This window comes from Puma concolor, chromosome F2 (assembly GCF_028749965.1).
Source record: "Puma concolor isolate L17-30 chromosome F2, mPumCon1.1.hap2, whole genome shotgun sequence".
NCBI lineage: Eukaryota > Metazoa > Chordata > Mammalia > Carnivora > Felidae > Puma > Puma concolor.
The window spans coordinates 57,137,245-57,153,473 of NC_141684.1; the positions used below are offsets into that span (position 1 = coordinate 57,137,245).

A 16,229-nucleotide genomic window follows, 5' to 3' on the forward strand; every position below is an offset into this window, starting at 1 on the left:
ATTGACTATTCTTAGTTCATTCCCATAACTTTGAAATCTCTTTTCCAAGAATCCTCACAGCCTATTTGTCTTTTCTCCCATTTTCACGACATTTTTTTCTTTATTGTTTTACTTTGTAATCTACATAGTTGTTTTCCCTCAAGACATGTTAGAAAAAATGTATATGCTAAACACTAACATGTACATAGATATTTCTAATGTGCTAATATTTGTTTTTTCTTATTTTCCTATTTTTCTAATGTTTCCTGTGGCAGTACAGTTAAAAGCATATCACTATTGTTTTGTTCATTAAAATCACCTAATTTATTTACACATTAGCATATTTAATTAAAATCTTTCCATTCCATCGAATTTCACTTTGAAAAATGCTTAAATTCTTTTCAGCTGGTTATTTTCCCTGGCATCTTCCCCTGTAAGCCTCTGCTAAGTCATATCTCTTTCATGAAGGATGAAGAATTTTACAAAACAGATGAACATAAGGAAAGGGAAAGAAAAATAATGTAAAAACAAGGAGGGGGACAAAGCATAAGAGACTCATAAATATGGAGAACAAACAGAGGGTTGCTGGAGGGGTTGTGGGAGGAGGGATGGGCTAAATGGGTAAGGGGCATTAAGGAATCTACACCTGAAATCATTGTTGCACTACACGCTAGCTAATTTGGATGTAAATTAAAAAAATAAAATTAAAAAAGAAAAGAATTTTTCTAGCTTTTAAAAAAATTTTTTTTAACGTTTATTTATTTTTGACAAAGAGAGAGACAGAGCTTGAGTGGGGGAGGGGCAGAGAGAGAGAGAAGGAGACACAGAACCCGAAGCAGGCTCCAGGCTCTGAGCTGTCAGCACAGAGCCCAATGCGGGGCTCAAACTCACAGACCACGAGATCATGACCTGAATCAAAGTCAGATAGATGCTCAACAGACGGAGCCACTCAGGCACCCCAGAATTTTTCTAACTTTCCACGTAAGGAAAAGAGATTCACATTATTGGTACATATAGGCTTCCAAGTTGCAGTGATAGAAAAAAACACCTCTTTCTGTGTTTTTATTTCCCCAAAGTGTCTTCTGTGTTATGAGTGTGTTTAGTCCTTGGGCCTGGATCACTGAATCAAAATTTTTAGAATTCCTTTCCATAAAAATAATCTGGGTAGCTTCTTTAAAAATGCCAAATTTAGGGGCGCCTGGGTGGCGCAGTCGGTTAAGCATCCGACTTCAGCCAGGTCACGATCTCGCGGTCCGTGAGTTCGAGCCCCGCGTCAGGCTCTGGGCTGATGGCTCAGAGCCTGGAGCCTGTTTCCGATTCTGTGTCTCCCTCTCTCTCTGCCCCTCCCCCGTTCATGCTCTGTCTCTCTCTGTCCCAAAAATAAATAAAAACGTTGAAAAAAAAATTAAAAAAAAAAATGCCAAATTTAGATCTACTTCCTGATGATTCTAATTTGAGAGGGGTAAATGGGATCTTTTTTTTTACATATGTGATTTTGGGACATCTGGGTGGCTTAGTCTGTTAAGTGGCCAACTCTTGATTTTGGCTCAGGTCATGATCTCCCAGTTACTGGGATCAAGCCCTGTGCTGTCATTGCAGAGCGTTCTTGGGATTCTCTCCTTCCTTCTCTCTCTGCCCCTCCCCTACTCACAAGTGCAGATGCACAGGAATGTTCTCTGTCTCTTTCTCTCTACCCCTACCCCACTCGCATGTTCTCTCTCTCTCTCTCAAAAATAAATAACATTAAACAAAAGAGTCCATATGTGATTATAATGGATGTCACTTGAAAGACACTTTGACAAACACTGAAATGAATGGAAGGATGCACTTTGAAGCTTATATTTTCATACAGGTAGTATTCTTTATACTTGAGTTCCCAAGTAATGTTTCTCCTTATCTTGGCTTTTCTTCTTGTGTACATCCAGCATCAGTAGTATCACTGAATCCTGAAGACAATGGCCTCAAAAGGTAAGCCAACATATAATTTACGTTCTGCTCATGTAGATGATACAGAAAATGTTTACATATACACTGATAATTGCACAGTGATTTTATTTTGTAGATGCAGGCTGGTGTTATGGAAATCATGCTAAAACTTGAGATTTCATGTGTAATTTCCAGATATTTAGATTTTGTTAATGAATTTGTTTTTTATCAATTATTCCCAATTGAGCTGTGAAGAAATTATCACTCTTACTTATAAAAATAAACACACTTTCAAGTATTTAACATTGGAAATACATTGCCCACACAGGAGAAAAGTAAACAGCTCTGTCAGCTTTTGCTTTCTTCCCTTGGAAATTCATCTTCCCCTTGAGATTTTCTAGCTTGGATTGCTGTGATCACCAGAGACTAAACCCCATGGATTCTCAGCTTCTTCTTCCAAGGAGCTGGTTAAGCACAGAATTTATAAAAGATGAAATATAAAGCAAATAAATAGCACAAATAGCCAAGAGTACAATTTGCATTATTGCTGATGCAAACAAGGGCAGAATATAAATCTTTCTGGTACGTTACAACCTAGGACAGGTTGGTCTGTAACAGTTCTAGTTTATACCAGTGTGATTATTAATGGTTCTTTCTTTCAATCTCAAGTGTCCTTTTTAGGGTGATCAATCACATGGTTTCCCTACCTATGGACAACTTTGAATCCACCTCCTGTTTTATATTTCCCTGTAGATTCTCATTGTGTATCTGGCAGTTGGCCCCTATGTAGAAGAACCGATTTTATTTTCATGGTTCATGAAATATAGACCTTTATAGAGTTATACTCCCTTTGAAATCAAGACTAAGAGAACAATTTAGACTCTGTGACAGTCCTATTATCTTGCCCATTCTGTTCTGGTTTCTCTTATACAATAAATACGAATTTGGTGATTGACTTTAGAAAGTGACTTGGTTTGTTAGTTAACCAGTAGAAAATGAATACCTTATTTATACAATAAACAAAATATCTGCATATAATAAAGCTAAAGTGGCTGAAGCATAATGACCGGTAAGGGAGGAAAAAGAGTGAATTTGAGAGTGAAGAGCCAGATCCTGTAGGCTTTTTATGGATAATAAGGAGTTGGTTTTATTGTGAAAGGAATCCATTAAAGGACTTAGGGAAATAATACATCTCATAAATTAGGCTGTAGAAGATGGTGCTTAAACTAGTGTGGTAGCAACGAAAATAAGAAGTAGGCTTATAACTATTTTGATGATACAGTTATTGAGGTTTGTGGAAGAGTGAATATAGTAAAAGCATGGAAAAACTAAGTCAATAGGACTTCCAATGAGATCGTTGGTTTGGGATACAAAAGAATTCAGAAGTTCTCTTTTGATCTCATTGCTTTTGATATACCTGTTAGAGATCATGCAGAGAGAATATCAAAAACATAGTTGAATGTATAGATTGGGTGTTCCAGAGATAGGTTAGGACTGAGAGATAAAGACTTGGATGTCATTGGCATTACAGCAATTATTTTTGACTCTCTTCCAGGGTTGGATTTACCACTCAGTCATCAAACATTGTGCAGAGAGCTCATAGCTCTGATATATTCTTTTCCTATTCTCTGTTTCTTTAAACACACCACACTGCACCACAGTAAGCTTCCCTTTTGTTCTAATAAATAGAATAAAAATAAGTACATTGTCAAATAATAAAGATATACATGTTAATTACTTTAAAGAAATGGTCATTCATCTGTACTCCCTTCAAATAGACTGACTAGATCATCAAATATTCTCTGTTCCCATTTTGTGGAACGTATGTGTATATGGACTCATGGTCTAGGCATGCTTCATGTTGACAACAAGTTGGCTACTTTCTTGTTTTCATGGGCAACCTAAAACTTAATGCTTAGTAAAATTTGGTTATACTTTTTAAAAAATTTTTCTTCTGACAGTTTTAGTAGTTATCTATAACAATCTAATTGATTTAAATTAGATTAAATCTAATGTTTAATAGAATAACGCTACATAAATATGAAATAAGATTTGGATGTTTTTTTATAACTTTTGTTGACATTTATTCATTTTTGAGAGACAGAGAGCAAGCAGGAATGGGGCAGAGAGAGAGGGAGACACAGAATCCAAACCAGGCTCCAGGCTCTGAGCTGTAGGCACAGAGCCCGATGTGGGGCCTGTACTCACAAATGGTGAGATCATGACCTGAGCCATAGTTGGATGCTTAACCAAATGAACCACCCAGGTTCCCTTAGAATTGGATATTTGAAATTTAAATTTAATGGCTTGAAATAATTCAATGTAGGTTATTAACTCAAAAATTATTACTGTTAAATTAGATGTGGACAAAAAAGTAATAAAAACTGATACATAGTAAAGAACTAAAATTGCTTTACAGGTGTCTAAATTCTTGTTCCACATTAAAGAGAGACCAAATGTCCATCAGCTAATGAATGGATAAAGAAGGTGTGCTGGATATATACAATTGACTATTACTCAGCCATCAAAAGTAATGAAATCTTTCATTTGCAACAACATGGATGGAACTAGAATCTATTATGCTAAGTGAAATAAGTCCGTCAGAGAAAGACAGATACCGTAAGATTCCACTATATGCGGAATTTAAGAAGCAAAACAGATGGACATATGGGAAGGGAGGAAAAAAGAGAGAGATAAGGAAACAAACTATAAGAGGTTCTTAACAATAGAGAACAAACTAAGGGTTGACAGAGAGGGAGGTGGGCAGAAGGATGGGTTAAATGGGTGACAACTACGAAGGAGGGCACCTGTGATGAGCACTGGGTGTTGTATATAAGTGATGAATTACTAAATTCTTCTCCTGAAACGATTTAATGTTTGTATTTATTTTTGAGACAAAGAGAGAGCATGAGTGGAAGAGGGGCAGAGAAAGAGGGAGACACAGAATCTGAAGCAGGCTCCAGGCTCCGAGCTGCCAGCACAGAGCTTGATGTGACGCTGGGCTCAAACCCATGAACCGTGAGATCATGACCTGAGCCGAAGTTAGACCCTCAACTGACTGAGCCACCAGGCACCCCTACACTATATTCTAACTAACTGTAACTTAAATAAAAACTTAAAAAAAAAAACTAAAAAAAAAAAAGAAACTGATAATAATACTCATAGTTAATGCATCTTTTATAGTTTATGTGAGAGCAACAGCTCAGAAATGAGTATAAGCCAGAACTAGACTAAAAGAACACTGGCCTTATAGCAAAAGATTGATAAATCAATACATATATCCATGTTTTAAATTGAAGCTGTTTAATGTATACATGTATCATTTTTTTAATCAGTTTTTTTATGTTTATCTGCTTTAATTGACCTTTTTTTAGGTCTGACTACTGCCCCAACAATATCATGATATTTTTTCTGGAACTTCAAGAATTGTTTGGATGGCACTGCTAATCTCTAAAATTAAAAAAGAAAAACTTTTTAAAAAACTATAAATAAAAGTGTTTTAAAGGATAGGTCTTTCACATATCCTAAAAGCCAGTATTGCAAATACCACTATCTGTTCAGCGCTGAGTATCTAATCTAATTGCCCTATATTTTGTTACATTTGTTCACGTTCATTGACTCCAGACTATTCTCTCCCACTTACTGCAAAACCCATTGTAGTCCAGCAGCTATGGGTATTGCTTTTGCTAAGAAAACCAATTACACTTGCAATATTTATCTAATGTGATAGTTATCACATGCAGAGTATGACAATTCTCTTCTTAAATGTTCTGTCTTCATTTTCAGTGACAGTTCTGGCTCCTGCTTTTACTTCTACCTCTCTGGATGCACCTTGAGGATTTTCTTCCTGCCTCTTAAATGTTAGTAATCAACAGATTCTTACACCCTACATACATCTTGCTTCTTTTCCCTGACCACATACCCCATTCTTCTAGACTCATGGTTTCACCTGTTATCAATATGCTGATGTGTCCTACTGCAAACAAGGCTAGTTTATATATAGCGCAATAAATGGCCTTGACCATCCTACTACCTATTTACCATGGTACATGGATGTCATATGGGATCTGAAACTGAAAGAAAAACGGTATATAAATGTATGCGGAAATAAATATGGTTATGGATAATTAAGACACTCCTTAAGACTTCAAGAACACAAGAGGATAGATCCTACTTGCTATAACGATTTATTAAATGTTAGAGCTATTAAGAGAGCATGACATTGGTGATAAGATAGAAAAGAAGGTCAGTGGAACAGAAGAGATTATGCATAGAGACTCATACATAGACATCTGATTTACAGAAAAGGTAGTGTTCAGATCTTCACAATAATATGTTCTGAACTCACTGAATACTTATGTGAAAAAAAAACCTGAACTCTTTGAATACTATGTGGAAAACAAAACAAAACAAAACAAAACAAACAAAACAACAAAACCCAATATTGACCTTTACCACATATCATAGATAAGATAAGAATCCAGGTGCATTTTGGATTTGAATATAAAAATAAAAATAAATAAAATCCAAATAAAACCTTCCAGAATGAATCATAGCAAATCATACTAACTTTAAAGTTAACAAAGATTTTATTAACAGAATACACAATACTAACCATAAGCAAAATAAGTTTTTTATTAACTTGTTTTATTTTTTATTTTTTTTAAATTTACATCCAAATTAGTTAGCATATAGTGCAACAATGATTTCAGGAGTAGATTCCTTTGTGCCCCTTACCCATTTAGCCCATCTCCCCTCCCACAACCCCTCCCATAACCCTCAGTTTGTTCTCCATACTTATGAGTCTCTTCTGTTTTGTCCCACTCCCTGTTTTTATGTTATTTTTTCCCTTCCCTTATGTTCATCTGTTTTGTCTCTTAAAGTCCTCACATGAGTGAAGTCATATGATTTTTGTCTTTCTCTGACTAATTTCACTTAACATAATACCCTCCAGTTCCAACCACGTAGTTGCAAATGGCAAGATTTCCTTCTTTTTGACTGCCGACTAATAATCCATTGTGTATATATATACCACATCTTCTTTATCCATTCATCCATCGATGGACATTTGGGCTCTTTGCATACTGTGGCTATTGTTGATAGTGCTGTCATAAACATGGGGGTGCATGTGTCCCTTCGAAACAGCACACCTGTATCCCATGGATAAATGACTACTAGTGCAATTGCTGAGTTGTACGGTAGTTCTATTTTTAGTTTTTTGAGGAACCTCCATACTGTTTTCCAGAGTGGCTGCACCAGCTTGCATTCCCACCAACAATGCAAAAGAGATCCTCTCTCTCCACATCCTCGCCAACATCTGTTGTGGCCTGAGTTGTTAATGTGAGCCATTCTGACAGGTATAAGGTGGTATCTCATTGTGGATTTGATTTGTATTTCTCTGGTGATCAGTGATGTTGAGCATTTTTTCATGTATTGGTTGGCCATCTGGATGTCTTCTTTGGAGAAGTGTCTATTCATGTCTTTGCCCATTTCTTCACTGGATTATTTGTTTTTTGGGTGTTGAGGTTGATAACTTCTTTATAGATTTTGGATACTAACCCTTTATCTAATATGTCATTTGCAAATATCTTCTCCCATTCTTTCAGTTGCCTTTTAGTTTTGCTGATTGTTTCCTTCGCTGTGCAAAAGCTTTTATTTTGATGAGGTTCTAGTAGTTCATTTTTGGTTCTGTTTCCCTTGCCTCCAGAGATGTGCTAAGTAAGAAGTTGCTGCAGCCAAGATCAAAGAGATTTTTGCCTGCTTTCTCCTTGAGGATTTTGATGGCTTCCTGTCTTACATTTAGGTCTTTCATCCATTTTGAGGTTATTTTTGTGTATGGTGTAAGAAAGTGGTCCAGGCTCATTCTTCTGCTTGTTGCTGTCCAGTTTTCTCAGCACCACTTGCTGAAGAGATTGTCTTTATTCCATTGGATACTCTTTCCTGCTTTGTCAAAGATTAGGTGGCCATACGTTAGTGGGTCCATTTCTGGGTTCTCTATTCTGTTCCATTGATCTGAGTGTCTGTCCTTGTGCCAATACCATACTGTCTTGATGATTAGAGCTTTGTAGTATAGCTTGAAGTCTGGGATTGTGATGCCTCCTGCTTTGGTTTTCTTTTTCAAGATTGCTTTGGCTATTCAAGGTCTTTTCTGGTTCCATACAAATTTTAGAATAATTTGTTCTAGTACCATGAAAAATGCCAGTGTTATTTTGATAGGGATTGCATTGAATATGTAGATTGCTTTGGCTAGTGTCGACATTTTAACAATATTAGTTCTTCCCATCCAGGAGCATGGAATTTTTTCCAATTTTTTGTGTCTTCTTCAATTTCTTTCATAAGCTTTTTATAGTTTTCAGTGTATACATTTTTCACCTCTGTGGTTAGATTTCTTCCTAGGTATTTTATGTTTTTTTTGTGCAACTGTAAATAGAATCAATTCCTTGATTTCTCTTTCTGTCACTTCATTGTTGGTGTATAGGAATGCAACCGATTTCTGTGGGTTGATTCTATATCCTGCAACTTTGCTGAATTCATGAATCAATTCTAGCAGTTTTTTGGTGGAATCTTTTGGGTTTTCCATAGAGAGTATCATGTCATCTGTGAAGAGTGAAAGTTTGACCTCCTCCTGGCCTATTTGGATGCCTTTTACTTCTTTGTGTTGTCTGATTACAGAAGCTAAGACTTCCATTACTATGTTGAAGAACAGTGGAGAGAGTGGACATCCCTATCTTGTTCCTGACCTTAGGGAGAAAGCTCTCAGTTTTTCCCCATTGAAGATGATATTAGCGTTGTGTTGTTCATATATGGCTTTTATGATCTTGAGGTATGCTCCTTCTATCCCTACTTTCTTGAGGGTTTTTATCAAGAAAGAATGTTGTATTTTGTCAAATGTTTTCTCTGCATCTATTGAGAGGATCATATGGTTCCTGTCCCTTCTTTTATTGATGTGATGAATCACGTTAATTGTTTTGCAGATGTTGAACCAGCCCTACATCCCAGGTATAAATCAACTTGGTCGTGGTGAATAATTTTTTTAATGTATTGTTGGAGCCGGTTGGCTAGTATCCTGTTGAGGATTTTTACATCCATGTTCATCAGGGAAATTGGTCTATAGTTCCCCTTTTTAGTGGGGTCTCTGTCTGATTTTAGGATCAAGGTAATGCCGGCTTCATAGAAAGAATTTGGAAGTTTTCCTTCATTTCTCTTTTTTGGAACAGCTTCAAGAGAATAGGTGTTAACTCTTCCTTAAATGTTTGGTAGAATTGCCCTGGAAAGCCGTCTGACCCTGGACTCTTGTTTTTTGGCAGATTTTTGATTATTAATTTGATTTCCTTACTGGTTATGGGTCTGTTCACATTTTCTATTTCTTCCTGTTTCAGTTTTGGTAGTTTATATATTTCTAGGAATTTGTCCATTTCTTCCAGATTGCCCATTTTATTGGCATATAATTGCTCATAATATTCTCTTATTATTGTTTTTATTTCTGCTGTGTTGGTTGTGATCTCTCCTCTTTCATTCTTGATTTTATTCATTTGGGTCCTTTCCTTTTTCTTTTTGATCAAAGTGGCTAGTGATTTATCCCTTTTGTTAATTCTTTCAAAGAACCAGCGTCTGGTTTCATTAATCTATTCTACTGTGGGGTTTTGTTTGTTTGTTTGTTTGTTTGTTTGTTTGTTTTGGTCCGATAGCATTAATTTCTGCTCTAATCTTTATTATTTCCTGTCTTCTGCTGGTTTTGGGTTTTATTTGCTGTTCTTCTTCCAGCTCCTTAAGGCGTAAGGTTAGGTTGTGTATCTGTGATCTTTGTTCCTTCTTTAGGAAGGCCTAGATTGCTATAGACTTTCCTCTTATGACCGCCTTTGCTGCGTCCCACAGGTTTTGGGTTGTGGTGTTATCATTTTCATTGACTTCCATTTACACTTTATTATTCTCTTTAACTTCTGGGTTGGCCCATTCATTCTTTAGTAGGATGTTCTTCAGTCTCCAAGTATTTGTTACCTTTCCAAATTTTTTCTTGTGGTTGATTTCAAGTTTCATAGCACTGTGGTCTGAAAATATGCACACTATGATCTCGATTGGTTTGTACTTACTTAGGGCTCATTTGTGTCCCAATATATGGTCTATTCTGGAGAACGTTCCATGTGCACTGGAGAAGAATGTATATTATGCTGCTTTAGGATGAAATGTTCTGAATATATCTGTTAAGTCCATCTGGTCCAGTATGTCATTCAAGCCATTGTTTCCTTGTTGATTTTTTGCTTAGATGATCTTTCCATTGCTGTGAGTGGGGTGTTGAAATCTCCTACTATGATGGTATTACTATCGAGGAGTTTCTTTATGTTTGTGAATAATTGATTTACATATTTGGGTGCTGCCATATTTGTTGCATAAATGTTTACAATTGTTAGATCTTCTTGGTGGATAGACCCCTTGATTATGATATAATGCCCTTCTGCGTCTGTTGATACTGTCTTTATTTTAAAGTCTAGATTGTCTGGTACAAGTATGGCTACTCTGGCTTTCTTTTGTTGACTATTAGCATGATAGATGGTTCTCCATGTTCTCATTTTCAATCTGAAAGTGTCTTCAGGTCTAAAGTGGGTCTCTCATAAACAGCATATAGATGGATCTTGTTTTTGTATCCATTCTGTTACCCTGTCTTTTGATTGGAGCATTGAGTCCATTGATGTTTAGAGTGAGTACTGAAAGATATGAATTTATTGCCATTATGATGCTTGTAGAGTTGGAGTTTCTGGTGGTTTTCTCTGCTCCTTTCTAATCTTTGTTGCTTTTGGTATGTATGTATTTATGTATGTATGTATGTATGTATGTATGTGTATATATATATATGTATATATATATATATATATATATATATATATGTGTGTGTGTGTGTGTGTATATATATATATATATATATATATATATATATATATAGTTTCATCTTTTCTCCCCTCAGAGGGTACCACTTAAAATTTCTTGCAGGGCTGGTTTTGTGGACACAAACTCCTTTAATTTTTGTTTGTCTGGGAAACATTTTATCTCTCCTTATATTTTCAATGAAAGCCTTGATCGGTAAAGAATTCTTGTCTGCATGTTTTTCTGAGTCAGCACATTGAATATATCCTGCCACTCCTTTCTGGCCTGCCATGTTTCTGTGGATAGGTCTGCTGCAAATCTGATCTGTCTTCCCTTGTATGTTAGGGACTTTTTTTCTCTTGTGCTTTCATGGTTCTCTCCTTGCCTGAGTATTTTGTGAATTTGACTATCATATGCTTTGTTGATGGTCAGTTTTTATTGAATCTAATGGGGGTCCTCTGTGCTTCTTGGATTTTGAGGTCTGTGTCTTTCCCCAGGTTAGGAAAGTTTTCCACTATGATTTGCTCACATAACCCTTCAACCCCTATTTCTCTCCCTTTCTCTTCTGGGACCCCTATGATTCTGATGTTGTTCCTTTTTAATGAGTCACTGATTTCTCTAATTCTTAAATCGTGCTCTTTTGCTGTAATCTCCCTTTTTTTCTGCTCCATTATTCTCTATGTCATTGATTCTCTGTTATGCCTCATCCATCCTTACCGCCGCTGTAGCCATCCGTGATTGCAGCTCAGTTATAGCATTTTTTATTTCATTCTGACTATTTTTTACTTCTTTTATCTCTGCAGAAAGGGATTCTAATCTATTTTTGACACCAGCTAGTTTTCTTACTGTCATGATTCTAAATTCTGGTTCAGACATCTTGCTTGTATCTGTGTTGGTTAAATCCCTGGCTGTTGTTTCTTCATGCTCTTTCTTTTGGGGTGAATTCCTTCGTTTTGTCATTTTGAAGGGAGAAAAGGAATTAATGAGGTAGAAAAATTAAAATTAAAATATAAAATTAAAAAAATATTATAATTAAAAAATTAAAAAATACATAGGCACACAAAAGAAAATCTAATAAATGATGCTAGATCCTAGGTGAGTTTTGGTCTGGGTGTTGAAAGTGGTTTGAAAGTTTAGAGAAAAACGGGGGGGGGGAAGGAAATCATTTGAGAATTTGAAAAAATGAATACACTGAAGTAGACTAAAATGAAATGAGGGGAGTAAAATGGAACTTGAAAAAATTTACACAAAAGTAAAGAATATAGTAGGAAAAAATTAGAGAAAAATGTTTTTAATAAAAATTAAAAAAATGAATTTTTTCTCTCTGTATTCAAGAAAAAGAAAAGAAACGAAAAAGAGAAAAAATAGAAAAAAAAAGAAATCATTTGAAAATTTAAAGGAGTGAATACACGGTAGGAGACTAAAATAAAATGATGGAAGTAAAATAAAATTTGAAAAAAAATTACATAAAATCAAAAAATATAGAAAAAAATAAAGAAAAAATATTTTTAATAGAAATTGAAAGTAAAAATGAAGTTTTTCACTTTCTGCATTCAAGAAAAAGAAAAGAAAGGAAAAAGAGAAAAAAGAAAGAAAGAAAACTAGGAAATAGTTTGAAAATTTGAAAAGGTGAATACACTGAAGTAGACATGATGGAAGTAAGATAGAATTTGAAAAAATTACACAAAATAAAAAATATATAGTAAAAAAATTTAAAGAAAAATATTTTTAGTAAAAATTGAAAGTAAAAATGAATTTTTTCTCTTTCTGTGTTCAAGGAAAAGAATAATGTAAAAGAGAAAAAAAAGAAAAAAGAAAGAAAAGTGAATAGATGGACCTGCTAACAGATTGAAATAGGACTGAAATTACTTCGTTTTCCCCTAGAAGTCAGACTATGTAGCGTTTTACAGTCCATAAACTAAGTAGGCGGTGAGACTTGTGTTTTTGAAGAGGGAGGTTAGCCCAGTTGGGCGGGGCTCAGTGTAATGTCTCTGTTCTCCACTAGATGGCGCTGCCAACTTACTGAGGTCGAGTGTTACAGAGCTCCTAGGTGTGTATGCGCATGTGCGGGAGCAGTGAAAATGGCATCACCCAGCTACCCAGTCTCTAGCATGCGAACTCTGTTCTCTCCGATTCTCAGTTGCGCACCCATCCACTGTCTTCAGCTTTTGTCCACTCCCTGCTTTTTCATCTCCGTGATCAGGCCCCAGGCAGTACCTCTCTCCCGAGTTTTGTCTCAGATGAGGCTGTTTTCCCCGGCCTCTTACTTCTGAAAGGCTTCAGCTTTGACCTGTTCCTCCCCTCTGTGGGAAGGTCTCACTGAGCAATGGCTGAAGGCTGGCTGCATCCAGGAACGCCTGCTGGAACCTGCTGCTCCTGGTGCTCCGAGACTGCAGCCAGGTGGCCAGCCCACCCCAGAAAAAGTTCGCGAGATAGTGCAGCAGCAGCTTTTCAGGGATTATGGAAAATCACAACACACATCTGGCACCAGGCTTCAGCCTTAAGGACCTTGTTCCAGCACCAGTGAATGTGGTCGTCCTCTGGGGTCTTCTGGGACGAGGTACTTCAATAGTCTCTACCAAATGTCTTTCCAGCAGTGGAACCTCTTTTCCCCGTGTGGCCCGAGAACTTCCCGGACCCCACTCTGTTCCTGAGGATTCTCCCTTCCCACCAGAGCACTGCCAGGTATCGAGCTGCAGAGTTGTAGCCTTTGCACTCCCCTTGTTTACAGTGTTAATGGAATTTAAACCCTCTCCTTTCTCCCTTTTTAGTTTAGTCCCTGTGGCTGTTTCCAATTTTCCACTTTCTCTCCAGCTGCTTTTGGGGAAGTGTGCTTTTCCCGTATTCTCCCCCCGCCCCAGTCTCCATCCTCTCTCTGCCTGCAAAGGCGGCTCCCTGCCTGCCACTGGATTCTCTCTCCCCAAGTTCACCTCTCTGCACCATGTACCTGCTAAATTCTGTGGTTCAGGTTGTGCAGATTGTTGTGTTGATCCTCCTATCAGTTTTCTAGGTGTGTAGGATGGTTTAGTGTTGGTCTGGCTGTATTTCATGGACGTGAGACACACAAAAACCTTCCATGCTGTCAAGGGAAAATAATTTTTAATTGTAAAATATTAAAATTTAGAATTTTTATTTATCCAAGGGCAACATTAACATGAAAATGCAAGCCACTGAATGTAAGAAGTTATTTCAAATACATTTATCGAGCAAGCAATTGACATCCTAAGTGTACTAGTAACTCCTACCAATCAACATTAACACCAGAAATTCAATATTTTTAAAATTTAATTTTACTTTATTTTAGAGAGAGAAAGTGCAAGTGGGGGAGAGGGGCAGAGGGAAAGAGAATCCCATGCAGGCTCCATGTTGAGCATGGAGCCTAACACAGGGCTCAATCCTAAGACTGTGAGATCATGACCTAATCCAAAATCAAGAGTTGGGCATTCAACCAATTGAGCCACCCAGGCGCCCCGGCAATTCAATATTTTAGATGGGGCAAACCACCTCAACAGGCATTTCACAAAAAACCAACAACATGAAAATGTGCTCATTAGCAATCAAGGAGATGCATATCAATACTAGTAGCTGCAGGGTAGAATGGTGACACTTCTATTTTGTTTTTTAATTTTTATTTATTTTTAAGAGAGAGAGAGAGACACCAAACATGAGTGGTGGAGGGGCAGAGAGAGAGGGAGACACAGAATCCAAAGCAGACTGCAGGCTCCAAGCTGCAGCACAGAGCCTGATGTGGGACTGGAACTCACGAACCATGAGATCATGACCAGAGCCAAAGTCAGCTGCTTAACCAACTGAGACACTTAGGTGACACTTTTAAAAGTCTGAAGAGAACAAGTGTTGAAGAGGAGGTGAAACAACTCGTACTGTCATATTTAACTCCACACACACATACACACACTCACACACACACACACACACACACACACACACACACACACACATTCTAAACTTACTTTAAGTCTTGTTATAAGTCAGTAGAAATGTATATAGCTGAGAGTCATGTATAAAAGCGTTCTGACAACAATTGTTATGATAGGCCTGATATGAAAATAACCCAAATGGCCACTAACAATAAAGTGATTAAATAAATTGTAACCTAGTCTTACAATGACAAACTATATATTTCAATTAACTAAATAAACTGCAAGTTAAAATTGCTACATCTATAAATCTCAGAAACATAATACTGGGTGAAAAAATCCAGACAAAAAACAATCTACAGTTTTTCATATGACTCAATTTCCATTAAAATTCAAATATAGACAATACGAATCTATGGTGTAAGATTCAGGATATCAGATACTATTGGAGAATCCATGGGGCTAGATATTAGGAGAGACATGGGTCTTCTGGGATCATAGTGATATCCTAAATCTTGAAATGTGAATTTATAAATATGTAGTTTTCTGTAGGTGCAAATTACACACATAGTTGATAAACTACCTGATATTCATTTTAAATATCTAAACTCCACAGGTATTAAGTGGCTAACACAGAGTTTTAACCAAAATATGTTTGATTCCAAGTTATGTATTAATTTAAAATAATATTCTGGGAAAAATAATCCTTCATAGTGATATTGATAGCTATACTGATTTTAAACTTTTAATATTTGCTTAAAGAAACTTGTTCAGAAACCACAGACGCTTGTGTCTTCATCTAAATTCCCAAAAATTATTTTCTTGGTTTTATGAGAATCTGTGTCATCATGTGGAATTTTGAATATGAAAAGAGCTACTGTGGAGAATGTAATAGGCTACATTCCTTGCACAACCTGGGAAGACTACAATTTCTACAAATCACTCTGAGACACAAAAGGGCTTCCAAAAAAAAAAAGAAAAAAGATTATTCCCAACATAAAGAAAATGTTGTCAAAAAGCAAGGGTAAAATGGCTGAAATCATACGTTAGTGAAAGAATATTTTCAAAAACAAGCACTTTATTGCTCCATGGTTTTCAATCAAGTAGTTTACAAAATAAAGTTATCTACTGGGGAATTTGATCTAATTGGAGGTCTTTTTATTTGTTCCACAAATATGTATCAGGCACTGTTCTGTGTGATGAGAATACAGCTGGGAAGAAGACCAACAAAAATCTCTGTCTGCTCTCATATAACTTAGACCTGATGTGGAGAGACTGTTACAGACATATTCATATACTAAACTATGTATTATATGGGAAATCTTATATATAATAGCAAATGCTGATGAGTACAGTAGTCCCCCTGCAGTGACCTAGTGGCCTTTCTGAGGTTTCATTTACCTGTGGTCAACCCCAGTCTAGAAGTAGATGATCCTCTTTCCAAAATATGGTCAGAAGATCAGTAGCAGCCAAATGCCTACGTCACGATGTTTGTTACTCCTCACACTTCATCTCATCATGTAGGCATTTTATCATCTCACATCATCACAAGAAGGGTGAGTATAGTACAGTAAGATATTTTGAGAG

The 16,229-nt window shown here is 36.5% G+C and overlaps 1 long non-coding RNA gene across 1 annotated transcript in view; it reads left to right on the plus strand.

Moving 5' to 3' along the window:
• Window positions 1-1,902: 1,902 nt before the first annotated feature.
• Window positions 1,903-16,229, plus strand: part of LOC147572039 (uncharacterized) — a 76,488-nt gene continuing 62,161 nt past the window's right edge. The window contains exon 1 of the long non-coding RNA XR_015246912.1: window positions 1,903-1,947. This is a non-coding gene — a long non-coding RNA (uncharacterized LOC147572039). The remainder of the gene's footprint in view (window positions 1,948-16,229) is intronic.